The sequence below is a fragment of the Nannobrachium achirus genome (genome assembly GCF_963921795.1).
Source record: "Nannobrachium achirus genome assembly, chromosome: 7".
Classification (NCBI taxonomy): domain Eukaryota; kingdom Metazoa; phylum Chordata; class Actinopteri; order Myctophiformes; family Myctophidae; genus Nannobrachium; species Nannobrachium achirus.
The window spans coordinates 55,285,246-55,298,314 of record NC_137816.1 but is presented as its reverse complement, the minus strand read 5'-3'; positions in this window follow the sequence as shown (position 1 = coordinate 55,298,314).

The window sequence follows — 13,069 nt, the reverse complement described above, 5'->3', positions numbered from 1 at the left end:
AAGAACTTACACGATTAAGGAGAAGCACTTTAGTGTTGTTGTTGTTTATTGTTTTTGGTCATATCAAACCATCTGGTATATTTATTTTAATTTGTAGAAGGCAAGATGCTGCTGATGAGCCTTTCCCCTTGTTCCTACAGCCGAGGCCCCAGCTCTCATAGAACATGTAGACCAACGCTCTATCCCTCTCACCTTCTCTGTCCTGCTAAGCAGGGTGTTTAGTGTGGGGCTGGAACCACTGACTATACAAACTGAATAAGGCTAGGAAAGTGAACAGCTGACCTTGAAGTGTATATACTGTAGTAGCAGTAATGTCTGCCCACTTACTGCCCTGGTCACCAGGCACCGCCCCATGACACAGAGACCACTATCCAGAACCTGAAATCTCCAATGATGGTATCAGGAAAATGTTTGGTACTCAAAAGTGAGACGAACAAATAGACATACTGTATATGGCCATTTACAAGCATGTAAGCACAAGCGTCTGTTGAGATAGGTAAAAACGAATTGCACATTTAGCACATACATTACATTACATACATTACATACATTCAGACAGACAGACAGACAGACAGACAGACAGACAGACAGACAGACAGACAGACAGACAGACAGACATTTTAGACAATATTTGGAAAGCAGACCATTTCTAAATAGAGATATCAGTGAGAAATTGCAGTGTTCTCTGTTCCATTTTAGTTCTTGTTTTGGAATCATTATATAACATCATATGAACTCAACTTCTACACAAAGCGAAGTCACATATTACTAGTAACTACTATACTATATAATAATAATAATAACACTCCTTCTACCAATATGTTTTATACGTTTTATATGTTGGGTCGCCTCTGCATGATCCAAAGCCATTTCCATGCAGAAATACCATACTGCAATGGAAACAGGTTTTCCTTTACAAATAAAAACCTCAACATCTGCTGAGTAACATAGATTATCCATTTACCTTAATCTGATGATGTACAAACTGTAAGTAAGTTATGGTGATGAATGTGCCTTCCGTGCTCATATCTATAAAAGGCCTCACAGTTACCATGCCGAGGGCACACACTGTAAAATCCTTAGTGTTCATTTAGGCCTAGAATTATTTAATGCTTTAACTATTGAAAAATAGCAGATATACAAGCTCACAGCGCAAGCTTGTAGATCTGCTATCCCGGAAGGGATTTTGCGGTACAGAAAAATGTCCACTGAACTCAATTGTGATTACAGAAAAGTTAAATGAACACAGGTTTACTTGTGTGTGTATGTGTGTGACTATGAGCATGTGGAGAAATGGCTTGTGTTTGCGTGCATGCTTGATATTATTAGCCGGGGAGCCACTGTGCCAAAATGAGAGAAGACCTGTGATGTCATGACATACTCCAATTTTTATTTTATTTTTCATATTAATTTGGTCAATAAGGTACACACAATGAGAGGCCTGCTCTGCCGGAAACATTGCGAAAAAAGGTTTCCCATTGACTTCACTATACTGGAAAAAACACACCAAAAGAATATGCTTTAATTAGCATGTGAGGGGTCAACCTAGGGGTTCTTCATGATTCTGAATCCATTGCAAGCATTTGTTTTGCATGAAAAACATTCCTTGGGCTAGATTTCAGCCTCTCAAACCTGTGAAAAGTGATGAGTCATCACTTTTCACCGTTATTTTGGTCCGTTTTCTAGCCCAGGGAATGTTTTTCATGCAAAACAAATGCTTGCAATGGATTCAGAATCATCAAGAACCCCTATTTTGACCCCTCACATGCTACTTAAAGCATATTTATTTTGGTGTGTTTCTTTCCTGTAGTGAAGTCGATGGGACAGTGATACAAATGGCCATAACTTTTTTTTCGCAATGTTTCCGACAGAGCAGGCCTCTCATTCTGTGTACCTTAATGACCAAATTAATAGGAAAAAAAAAAAGTATGTCATGACGTCACAGGTAAAACCCTATTCTTTGAGCTTTTGGGCCTGTGGCTCCCCGGCTATATGTGATTGTGTGTGCTTGGGGTGGATGCCATGCCTGTTTATGTGTGTGTGAGCGAGAATGGGTGTTTATGTGTATACTATACGTAAGTGCATGTGTAAGAATTGTGCTATGACACACGGTGACTGTCAGTGTGAATGTTTCATGCTGGAGGCGTTAATTCAGATACCAATTAAGAGAACAAAATGGGCTTGTCTAATGAGATGAAAACTGCTTGTGTTTTTGACGTCATGTTCCCAAGACCTCTATTCTCTGTTCCAAAGACAAACAATGTTCTTTTCATATTCTTCACTCACATGCCTCACTCTACTTTTTCTTTTGACTCTCTCTGTCTCTCTCACTCTAAACATTGTTAAGACTCTCCGTAGTACAGTAAAAGGAAAGTTAAAAAAAGAAAACACAATTTGATGCATTCGCAATTTCGCATCAAATCTCTCTCTCTCTGAAAAAAGTCCCATCATATCATCTAAGGATGATATGATGGGATGAGATTAGGATGAGAAAATGACTTTTTTTAACCAATTGAACCTCAGCATGCCTATTCTGGGGAGAACATTTGCCACAAATAGCAGGTAGAGTTGAAACTCTGTCTTGGAATATCTTCGGAAAAGATTTCCAATGGAATAGAATAAAGTCCTTACCAAAAACCTTCTTCACCAATGTGTTTGTAAAGGTTTCTAGTAACACATCTCACAAAGACTGAAATTCTGCCTCCCTAGGAGAATCCGTGACAGCTGCTGAAAGTTGGGGTCCCATTAACTAAACTATACAGACAAAAAAGATACAACACACACACACACACACACACACACACACACACACACACACACACACACACACACACACACACACACACACACACAGGTCACACATGATTCTGAATCCATTGCAAGCATTTGTTTTGCATGAAAAACATTCCTTGGGCTAAAAACGGACGCACAAAACTATGGTTTAGTCAAACTTTAGTGATGAGTCATTTCGTGTAAAACAAATGCTTGCATGGATTCAGAATCTGCAAAAATCCCTAGTTTGACCCCTCACATGCTACTTACGTAAAGCATATTTATTTGTGTGTTTTTTCCTGTATAGTAGCCTAAAGTTAATGGTAAATGGTAAATGGTAAATGGTGCATTTATATAGCGCTTTTAATCCAAAGCGCTTTACATAGATTGTGCATTACATTCACCCATTCACACACACATTCATACACCGGTGGCGGAGGAAGCCATGCAAGGCACCAACCTACTCACCGGAGGCAATTAGGGGTTCAGAGTCTTGCCCAAGGACCCTTCGACATTAACTCAGGGGGAGCCCGGATTCGAACTGGGAACCCTTCGGGATTTATACCCTTCGTGCTCTAATACCAGTTTCTCTACCCCTGAGCTATGCCGCCCCATAATGGGACCCCAACTTTCAATAGCTATCACGGATTCCCCTTAGGGAAACTGAATTTCAGTCTTTGTGAGATGTGTTTCCAGACACCTTTATAAACACATTGGTGAAGAAGGTTTTTGGTAAGGAATTTATTCCAAAACCTTTTAGATTCCCTGACTATCAGTTCTGTTTGACTAAGAATACAGTGGTTCCTCTGTGTTGCAGACTGTGGCACCATGAGGAGCCCTCTTCTACCTGTGTTCCTGCTGTGGCTGTGTGTGCCGGGACACTGTGGGGACTGCCAGCTAGACTGCCTCTCCTGCAGCAGGACTCTGCCCAAGCAACTCAACTTCAACACCATGGTGAGCTTTCTGTTGCAATGTCCCTTCTACAAGTCTAGAACATATCTTTTTTCATCCTATCTAGACTAGTTAAGTAGTGTCTTGTACTTGCTTTTTCTCACATGGATGCATGGTAACTGGCGTCTTTAACCAAGGCGCTTTACAATGACATTACATTCACCCATTCATTCACACACCGATGGTGGAGGAAACCATGTGAGGCACCAACCTGCTCACTGGGAGCAGTGAGGGGTTCAGTGTCTTGCTCAAAGACACTTCGACACTAGCTCTGCAGTATAGAAAGAAAAAAAAAACACTCATATAAAAACAGGCAAAGAATACATCAATACATCAATAAATCAACATAGCTATGATAGTTAAAATAGGAGGAGCATGGACGGAGACGTAGATTTGAGTATCAACGGCGTAACAATGGAACTGGACACCATGGTGACGGAGGATTATACCCAGGTGGAGAAGGTATGTGATGAACAGGAGTGGACACAATACTGACCCCTGAGAGACGCCCAGTGAAACAGCAGAACACCCGGACCTATGCTTCCCCAGCTGGACCAATTGTTGGTAGGATGAAAACCAGGAGAGTGCAAGCCCTGATCCTAATGTTTGCCAGGCTCTCCAGGAGTAGTGGGTGGCAGATGGTGTCGAAGGCAGCGGAAAGGTCAAGGAGGATGAGGATGGTGAGCAGTCTGGAGTCAGCTGCATGGAGGAGGTCGTTGGTGATTCTTGCCAGGGCTGTTTCGGGGCTATGATGGGGCGGAAACAGGGCCGGATGTAAGCTCTAGTAGTAGGTGGGGCGAGAGGAAATGCCAGGGGGGCAACCTTTTTAGGGGGTCATAACGCCAGAAATGCATAAAAACCTATGCATTTTGGCACACTTATACCAATGACACACCACACCATGCTGTGTACAGTACAAGTCACAGAACTTAAGAAATAAAATACACAAAAAAGTAAAAAAAAAAAAGAAAATCACACCCGTGTGAACTGAGCGGTGGTTTACCCACCTCATAGATCATGTGTACCGATTTTTGTGACATTTGAAGAAAATATGTAGGAAAAGGAGCAAAAAGTGTGTTTTGGAGAAAATTCAAGATGGCGGAAAATCTATCCTGGCGCAAATGGGCGTGGCCTATATGGGGAGATGCGTCTTGACCCAAGGAATCCAGGGAAAAAAGAATTTTAATTTTCCGATCTACGGTTCAAGAGTTACGGGGCAAAACGTAAAGTAGGCCGTTATAGCGCCACCATGAGGCCGAGTGATGTAATTATTTTTCGATTCATTCTTAAAATCATTATGAATCTCCTCTCCGAGGTTTGAAACTGTAGCTCCAATGGTTTACGAGAGAAAAATACTTGAAAGTGATTTCTTGCATTGTCCCATTATAAGTCAATGGGGACAATTAAGCGTCGTTTTTTGCCGATTACGTCGGCATGGTAAGGCGGATCGGAACGAAAGGTAATAGCACACCATTCCCGGCCAAGCCGCACATTTTGATGTATATATTGCGCGAGTGGCGTAAATGGTGCGGCACTAGTTACGCGCCGAAGTTTAGGCTACATACAGACACGGACGGAGACAGACAGACCCACACACACGGCCACGTATAGGAGCGTTGTGACCACCGCTCAAAAAAAACAACAAAAGGTTAAAGAAATGATAAATAATGTGATGACAAAAGACAGACATGTTACTGGTGTGATAGCTATATAAACTGATGTGATTGACAAAGATGAATGCAAATGATACTATAAACTGATAGATATAGATTGATACACTGATATGAGACTAGATGGATGATAGATATGATACTGGATAGATTGAGACACTGAGATGACACTAGATGGATGATAGATATGATACTGGATGGATAGATTGATACACTTTTATGACACTAGATAGACAGACAGACAGACAGACATGACACTAGACAGACAAATGAGACAATGACATTATATTTCCTCCAAATTTGCGACAAGGAAAACAAAAGCACGCATCTAGCTTCACTGAATATTCCAGCCATGGTCTTCCTCCACGGTACCAGCCCGGGCTGAATGCGCGTGCTGTCTTGCCAAAATGACGTTTTGGAAACACAAGATTAGCGGGCTGTGATGGTGCTGTTGTGCTTAAGCCAGTGCTGTTAGCAGCGGCCACTGCTGCGTCGTGTACGGCGAAGCTTTCAGCTTGTGTTGCCGTGCTTGTGGAACTCAATTGGGGGTTAGGGTTTGGATCGGGTCGAGGAGCAGCAGCTCTACCTCCTGCTCCCTGTGTGCTGTTGTCGGCGGCCGCTGCTGCGTTGCGAACGGCGACGCTTTCAGCTTGTTGCCGTGCTTGTGGAACTCAATTGGGGGTTAGGGTTTGGGTCGGGTCGAGGAGCAGCTGTACCCCGAGTCGACGACGGCTCGGAGCCTGCCTCTGGACTGACTGGAGCCGTAGCAGCAGTGCTACTCGCGTCGCGAGGTTTAGAAACCAGAAATCGACGCATATTGACCGAAAGAGCCAGAGAAAGAGAACAGAAGTTAAAGTGAAACAAGCTGCAAGCACAACTAAAAAACAAACTGTTCCTTCTCTCGATTAGTTCCTTAATGCGCTGGATAAAACTGAAGTTAGTTGGCAACCAGAAGTGGTGCGTGTACTTGTCTGTCGAGACGAGACTGACTGCTGTTCCCTCCTACGCATTCAACGCATATCGGGGGCGGAGCTGCTGGCCTGGCTGGAACATTATTATTTGTTTTACTTCTTTTGAGGTGCAGAGAGGGAGAGAGATGGCATTGGCGATTGGAGTTTTTAAAATGTATATATAATGAAATGGTGTTGGTTTTGGTGGTGCGACAGCTGTAGCATAATATAAAAAAAAAAAAAAAAAACGAAATATATATATTTTTATTTTTTCATGCCATCTTGTTTGGTGGGGCAGACAGGGCATTTAGGGGGGCAATGCCCCCCCTTGCCTATGGGGAGATCCGGCCCTGGGCGGAAACCAGATTGAAATGGTTCATGGAGGTTGTTTGAGTTGAGGTGGAGACCGTGGGACTGAAGTTGGGTTTTGGAGATGAAGGGGAGGTTGGAGATAGAGCGGTAGTGATTCAGGTCAGTCGGGTCGGCACCAGGTTTTTTGATGATGGTGGCGGTGATTGCGACCGTTTTGAGAGCGGGGGGATGGTTCCAGAGGTGAGGGAGGCGTTGATTATGTTTGTGATTCAGTGGGCTCCTAAAAGCCAGTAACCCAGTCTTTGGACATCACAGACCATTTGTTTGCAAAAAAACTACCAAACTTTGGAAAACATTTGATTACCAAACTAGCATTACATCAAAATGTTTCAAGTCAAAACATTGAATTTGTTGCTCAAGATGTTTTAGTTTTTTTGCTGAGAAGTGCACCACGCATGTACGTCGTACAGATATGTGCATGCACACATGCAAGCATACATGCACGCAAACACGCACACGCACACGCACACGCACACGCACACACACACACACACACACACACACAGTTTTGCTGCTTCTTATTATGGCTCTATTTATATCCGGTTACTGGCAGCTGTGACAATCACATGGTCTGATTTTATCTCATTTGATCATATTTAATATGAAATGACTACCAAGTCTTCTCATATGACCATGGTTTAATGTAAACACACCCCTCCCCCCTTTTTAATAATAACGGGCAGGGACAGTGCATCCTTTTTCACGATGCACTGTCCCTTTAAAAGTGAAGCAATTACTGCTCAATAAAGAGAATATTAGAGATCTAATGGACCAAGGGAGATAGTTGGTTTGGCTTGATGTGGTATCTCTGATTTCATTAGAACTTAATGTAATGGAGATGGCAAACACACACATGCTCAGTCTCGCACACTCTCTGAGGCCGCATTCACACACATGCGTGAGACATCTTCTCCGTATCGTCTGAGAATGAGGGGGAGAGGGGAAAGTCCAATGCATTGTCAATAGAAGGTTGTTTGGTTTTTTGTCGTTGCCGTGTCTCTTGCTCAACCGAAGGCTGTCTTTTGGCCAAGAGACACAGCAACGACAAAAAACCAAACAACCTTCCATTGACAATGCATTGGACCTCCCCTCCGCCCCCATTCTCAGACTACACAGACACGATAGCTGTCGCAACTGTGTGTAGCGCGCCTGACAATTTCTCTCTCTCTCTCTCTCTCTCCCCCTCTCTCGCTCTCTCCATGTGGTCTCTCTATAGATTTGATGATGAATAACAAACCAAGCAGGCTCTCATCTAGCTTTCCTTAATTTTTACCCCCCCTGTGCACGTGACCCCTACTCCCCTGCTCTCTATCAATGACTCCCCCACCTCCCCACCACTCTTCTGCTCCCCATCCTCTCCCCTCTCTCTCACCACACACGCACACGCACACACACACGCACACACACACACACACACACACACACACACACACACACACACACACACACACACACACACACACACACACACACTCCCCTTATCAGCCCTCTGTGACTCACCCCTGTTGCCCTCTCTGCATTTGGACTTTTAATTTGCATTGGTTAATTGAATCCCCAGGATAGATGAAGTGCGTGCGTGTGTGTACTGTACGTGCGTCGTGCGTCGTGAGTTTGATTCTGTTCCCTCACATCAAAAACAAGAAAATGTAAAAGTAGCATCCTAAACTCATACTTTCCAGCCAGTTTGTTTAGATTACTTTTTTGAGACATCAAAAGAAAGAGTGCAGTGGAGAGACAGGACAGAGATCGCAGCGAGGAAAGGCACAGGATCCAGGATGTCAACGTCTGACCAACACAACAGTAGCAAAGCAGATGACGTAGTGTTGTTATGTGGCTGGCTAGTGGCTAGCCTGTTGCTTGCTAGTGCTACTTGCTAACCAAAGAAACAGGCAGAATAGGAGCGCTACGAACTATTATTCAAACACAACATAACATGTCTGCTACTGATGTTTCATAGCGAGATCGATACGATCGCATAAGGCCGTGACAGGCAGCGCGATGTTTATGTTTGGGAATGTGCGGTCCGGTCTGGCGGCGGCGCTGGGTTACGTGGAATCACACATGAGTTCTTGGAAAACCCACAATGATCACAAGCCCCGAGAAGCGACGCTGATTCGCCGTACGGATTTCCAAACGAGGAAAACCTCTTCAGTGAGAGCAACACCAGACTCCCTGAATCGCCAAAACAAAATTTTAAAGGAGTATGGTTAGCGATTCAGCGAGTCTGGAACCAGGCTATGGAAAAGCCACAAAGTCACAAAAACACTGACGACGTACATTACTAGAACAAAAAAACAAACAAAAAAAACATTGCATGGATGCACCTGGGACGTATCCTCAGTGATGTAGTCCAAGGTCTTAGGGGTTTCGGGTCTCACAACATCATAATGATAAAATGATAACCTCTTGTCTATCTCCTGTGTCCAGGTGTGTCTCATTGAGTGCGAAAGCAACGTTTCCCCGGCCTTCACGTGGGACGTCTGTCGCAAGGCCTCCGAGCTGTCCGCCCCCTCCTCCTCCTACACAGTAGAGGGCGCTGCGCTGAAGAGAGCCCAGGAGGAAGTGGAGGCCATGCTGCCGCAAGAGGAAGAGGACGCGGAAGCGGAGCAGGAAGTGGACAGAGATCTGCTGAACCCCTTCACCCTGCAGAGATACAGCCACATCACCCAGGTAGGCCTGAACCCCTTCACCCTGCAGAGATACAGCCACATCACCCAGGTAGGCCTGACACAATTATTACATCATCGCCTAATCGCAATTAATTTGACATAATCGCAATTATTTTGTCATAATCATCACAATCGTTTACTTGTTGAAACATTTTCATTCATACATTTTCAAAAATAGAGGGAATAGCAGATCTACAAGCTTGTAGATCAGCTATTTCCACTATCAATGTTATTTATTAAGTATAAAGTTGTCAAATATGTCAGTCATTTCCTTGTAGCTTATATTTAAGTTATGTGTCATAATCTGCCATGTGCAACCTCAAAGCCTACAAGCCAAACAGAAATGTAATTGCCAACGACAAAAAACACAATTAAACCGTTAATCGCAATTATTTGAGTGACAATTAATCGTTTTATGTAAAATGTCATAATCGTGACAGCCCTACACCCGGACTCTGGGATTGGACGAGAGGGGCTTGGGGAGCCGAACCAGCCAGCCGGACAAGTCCCATAATAACGCCCTGGCTCTGCAGGAAGAAGAGGACGAAGAAGAGGGAGGAGAGACGGAGGGGGACGTTGTGGGGGCAGCGGGGGAGCAGCGGGACGACCAAGTGGAGGGCCTGAGCGTCTCCAAGCGCTTCGGCGGTTTCCTGAAGGGCAGACACGGCTACAGGAAGCTCGTCTCGCAGCCGGGGCGGTCCTTCCAGAAGCGCTACGGCGGCTTCATCGGCGTGAGGAAGTCGGCCCGCAAGTGGAACACCCAGAAGCGCTTCAGCGAGTTCCTGAAGCAGTACCTGGGCATGAGCACCCGCGCCACCGAGTTCAACAGCATGTCAGAGGACCTGACCCAACAGAACGAGGTTTAGCCCCCTTAGCCTCAGCCCTCAGACCATCCCCCTGCAATTTGATTCAGTTCCCTTATTCTGCGTTCTGATTGGCACCTACTGTAGCTGAGATTGGCTTTCTATAAACAGGTGCACAAATGATCCACTTAAAGGGGAAGACCACCCATTTTCAATATTGAACTATGTCATTAATATACCTTAGAGGAGTTGTGTGGAAATACAAAAAGAAGTTCCCCCCCTTCTGATTTTGTGGTTTGTAATGTAAATCACACCGAGATGACATCACACCGATGCGATTTACAATACAAACCCCAAAATCAATCCTCCAGTTCTAGGCAACACAGAAGGGGGGGAACGTTTTTTTGTATTTCCACATAACTCCTCTAAGGTATATTAATGACATAGTTCAATATTGAAAATGGGTGGTCTTCCCCTTTAAGTAACAGCTAAATGTAACTAGAAGTAGCATCCACCTTGAGGTCCCTGAAAAAACACTAAATTGTGACCACATTTTATTTTCATTTCTATCCGAGACTCATAATGGAGTACCTTTGATTCTATTAGGATAGGACATTATTGGACCCTGAGGGGATCACCTTCTTTTTAACTTGGCAGTTCAGGGCAGTGCTTTTTAAAATGGCATCCCCCAGGGTCCATGTTGGTTGTGGTCCATGAGTTGGTCCCCAGCTAAACAAAACATTCTAACACTTTTTGTGGTCACATGTTCAGATTCTGATTGGCTTAAAACAGTGGTAAATCAGTCAACAACCTTGAGTTGGCGCATGGACCCTGCCCACTGTTGTGTTTCTGAAACAATTAATGATTGTAACTAAATAACCTTGCAAGTTACAACTGTGTTTTCTTTCATTTATATGGTAGAAGTGGTAGAAAAGCAATTTACCATTCGAGGGTCGTGAGTTGTTGGCTCTCATGGTAAATGGCTTACTTACCTTTCAACTGTCATGTCATTTGCAGAATTAGCACTATGAGAGAAGAATGTGTAAAACCTGCTCTGTTATATCATGATTGGTTGTCAGCAGGTCATGTCTTATACAAGTTGTTCTGAGGGCTTCACTGTCTTCTATAATGGATAACAAGCTCCAAAATGGTCTTTATTATACTGCCCTCTTGTGGCTAAGGAAAGTAACGCAATCCTCAGCCTTTAAGTTTATTATGACTAGGTTATTCGGTAACATTTGTTTAGTACTTTGTTGAATTGCAGCCTGATCGAGTCGGGTTTAATCAACACATCTCTCCCTCAATCTGGTCCAAAGTGAAAGACTCAGTATTCATGCTTGTATATGCCAATGATCCGTCTGCAGATCTACTGTTGCATCTAAATAAGTGACCACCACTGCTTCATGCCTGCCTCTGGAGCACAGTGTGTAGGCCTATGTACAAAACAGCGGTGTTTGTCTGTTTGTTATCTTAAAAAAAAGAAAGAAAGTACAAGAAAAAAATGTAACCCTGTGAATTGATTTGTTTGCTCAGTATAACAAACTGTAAATAGCTGCATTTGAACATGTAATAAAGATAGTTTAATATTTCCCCTGTGGCTTGTCATGCAACAATGATTCCGTGTCATGAGCTTTGTTCACATTCCATTTTTCTTTAGCTCTTGTTCAACCAGACAAGAAAGCTTAAAGGGCAGTGTGCAGCGACTTTTGTTTGCCAGCCACAGATACTAGAGTGCAGAAAATAACCAGTCACATCCAATGTGTGGCTACATGTGGCCATTTTCCTGGTGATAATTAGCCATCCTTCTAATCAGAGCCGTTTCTGGGCCCATGGGGGCCCTAAGCATGATTCTGCTATGGGGCCTTCCTGCGGGCGGAAATATATATATATATATATATATATATAAAGTATATATAAATGAATAAATAAAAAACGACAACATCAGGCAATGTATTTTTGCTATGTTTGATTTGTTCCTTTCTTATTTAAATAAAAAATGAAAACTTCCCCATAGGGGTGCTGTAACACCTGCAGCACCCCTAGTTCCCATGCTGTTCCCACGCTCCAGCACAGTGGCCACTGTGCCAAAACATCACATTCACTTTCTCTTTCAGCAGTGTGGAGATGCGCAGAAGCAAAGAAAGTCACCACAGTTTGATTTGATCATTGCTTTAGTCAATTATGAAGGGATATTAAAAATTAAAACGTCTCCATATTGCTTGGGAAGTCTACTTCGCAGAGCTTTTGCGATTCGCTAATCGCCGGGATTTCACATCGCGATTTCGGTTTGAAAACGATTAACCATGCAGCACTAGTTCTTTTCTGCTGAGGAGGGGGCGGTGGGGGGCCTTTTTGGTCGGCGGGGCCCTACGCAGAGTGCGTAGTCTGCGTATACGGCCCGCCGCCGCTGCTTCTAATGATGTATTCTTACAGTATTTATACATCACAACCCCTGGCCAGTTGCTCTAGAACAGATGGACTTAAGGGTCACACACTTTCCTTACTAGGTTTTAATGTTTTTGCACATTCAAGCAGAAGATGAACAGAAGATAAAAAGGAATTGTTACTATAATACTCCCCTTGACTGTGTTGTAATGATCAGCGGTGGACAGTAGCCATACTCATACTTATGTCAAAGTATAGATACAGGTAGATATTCCTGGTCAAATATAACTCAGTGAAAGTGGCTCAATCAAATGTGTACTTCAGTTAAAGTACTGGATTATTTAAAAGTGCAACTTACAATGCAATTTGTTTTTAATATCAAGGCATTGCTGTACTAAAATGTAAATATTTCATTTTTCTGAAGTTTTTAGATTTTTCAGAAATGTAAAACACAAATACCCCTAAGTACAGTACAGATACAGAACAATTGTAGCCTT